The following is a 2500-nucleotide window of genomic DNA, read 5'->3' on the forward strand; positions in this document are numbered from 1 at the left end:
TATTTGTTTTAAGTGAATGGAGAGCTTTAAGGACTTCATCGGTTGTTATTTCAAAATTAGGCAATGCATGCTCGAGATTTACAATAGTACTGGTGTTGGTGGTAGCGAGAGGAAGACTGTTAGTATTAAACACCGAGGAAAAGTCATTGTTTAAGAGGTTTGCAATGTGTTGGCTGTCAGTCACTAGTGCACCGTCGCTGTTTGTTAAAGGTCCAATACCACTTTTGATCGCCTTTCTGTTGTTTATATAACTGAAGAAAGATTTCGGATTATTTTTACAGTTGGCTGCAGTATTTTCTTCGTATCTACGCTTTGCCTGACCTACTAGTCTTTTTACTCGTCGCCTGGCATCATTATAAAGTCTAATGTTTTCGGGCGTGCTTTGTTCTTTCCTTAACCTGTAAAACAATTTTCTCTCATTGACTGATTGTTTAATTTCGCTATTAAGCCACGGTGGGCTTTTATTAGTGTTAATTCGCTTCTCGCACAAGGGGACGAATGTGTTCTGCTGAGTGAGTAAGTGATTTTTAAGGCTTAGCCAGGCTTCCTCTAGGTTGCCGTCATCTGATTGTTGTATTTCTGTTAGTTTTTGTCGGATTTCTACGAAGTTAGCTCTTTTGAAATTGGGCACCTTTACTTTATTTTCAGTCACTGATGATTGAGCTTTAATGTCGACGCGCACTAATTTATGATCGCAAGAACCGAGGTGTTCTCCTACCGTGACACTACTGACTAGGTTATCTTGGGTCGTTATAACAAGGTCGAGTATATTATTTTGTCGAGTTGGCTCAGAAACCATTTGGCTTAGATAATTTTCTTCTAGAAATTCGATCATTCTATGTGACTCGCCTTCTGTACCTGACAGTGTCGCCCAGTCGATATGGGGGAGGTTAAAGTCTCCTAATATCAGTGAGTCGCTGTTATTAAGTGACTGCCTTAAGACGCTGTACATTTCAAGGTCGTCATCGAGTGATTGCCCGGGAGGTCTGTAGGTGACAGATATAATATTTAAGTTGACTTTTGCAATGTTTACTCGCATGCACAAATGTTCAACGTTACTGTTTCCCGGTGTTTTGTCAGTGGGTTGCAAATAGCTTTTGACATAAAGGGCGACGCCACCGCCTCTACGGTTTACACGATCTTTGTTGAAGAGTCTGTAGCCATCTATGTTGTATTCGGAACTTAAATCAATGTTTGTGGTGTCGATAAATGTTTCGTGAGAGAGAGAGAGAGAGAGAGAGAGAGAGAGAGAGAGAGAGAGAGAGAGAGAGAGAGAGAGAGAGAGAGAGAGAGAGAGAGAGAGAGAGAGAGAGAGAGAGAGAGAGAGAGAGAGAGAGAGAGAGAGAGAGAGAGAGAGAGAGAGAGAGAGAGAGAGAGAGAGAGAGAGAGAGAGAGAGAGAGAGAGAGAGAGAGAGAGAGTGTGCTGCCACCCCCTCTCCCTCCATCTCATGCGAGTATTTTTTTCATTATTACTATTTCACTTTCCTTTTCGTTCTGAATTCAAAAAATAATCCATACGTTTTACCTCCCTCCCTCCTTCCCCTGTACGTTTCTCTCCCTCGCGCTTGTTTCCCTGTTTCCTGGGCTCCAGAAGAGGGGGTACGGAGGGATAGGAAGGGGGTAGGGAGGAAGGAAGGAGAAAAGGAAGGAAGTGACGCCGGCTGCTGCCGCCGATACACGCTGGAACGCATACACACACACACACACGAACGCACGCTACAACGGCGAATAGTTCATTGTAGTTACCACAGCCAGTTTGTTTGTTGGCCTGTTTAGTGTAAACAAATGTAATACTGTACGAGACACAGTTATTACCTCATGGTAAGGCCAAAATAAGTATTGTATGTACCAAACTTCATTCAAGACGAGGCTACGAGCTTTTGTCGCCGGCCGCCGCCGTTGACACGCTAGAACGCATGCATACACACTCACATACGAACGCACGCTACAACGGCGAATTTCGGCGTTTCTTTCATTATAGAAAACACAGCCAGTTTGTTTGTTGGTCTGTTTAGTGTATCAGCCAAGGCTTTATAAACAATAAATGCAAAACATGCAGTATACAAGACAGGTATATATAGTGTAACAGTAATAGTATCGTGGTATCGTACAGGTTATTGTATATCTGGCAGTCGGCAGCCGTTTCCACTCGTTCCATAATGTATCGACTGTGTTTCAAAATGATTGGCGTCAGTTTCTCGAAATATTCGTGAGTAGCAAATTATCGAAGATTCATATTCTTTTTATTGATATAACATGCTAATTTTGGGTATTTTCTGCGTTTTTCTGTAGGACTGTTTTTCTTTTACAAATGATAATAATAAAAAAAGTGTAACGTTTTGATAGAAGTGGCTCAGGGGGGGCCACATCTGCCCCCCCCTCGGTGCTTGTAGTGTTAACATACAGTACGCAGACGACATAAAACAGATAACTTGCCATGCAGGCAAATCACGATCATTAATGGATAACAGGACACGGAATGAGATTAAATAAATAAACT

General features: G+C 42.3%; 1 protein-coding gene across 1 annotated transcript in view; it reads right to left on the minus strand.

The window, feature by feature from the left end:
* The window catches only part of LOC126991415 (ankyrin repeat and protein kinase domain-containing protein 1-like), a 92661-nt gene that overhangs the window by 89042 nt on the left and 1119 nt on the right, over positions 1–2500 (minus strand). The window lies entirely within an intron of this gene.

The sequence above is a fragment of the Eriocheir sinensis genome, unplaced genomic scaffold (genome assembly GCF_024679095.1).
Source record: "Eriocheir sinensis breed Jianghai 21 unplaced genomic scaffold, ASM2467909v1 Scaffold275, whole genome shotgun sequence".
In the NCBI taxonomy this organism is placed as follows: Eukaryota; Metazoa; Arthropoda; class Malacostraca; order Decapoda; family Varunidae; genus Eriocheir; species Eriocheir sinensis.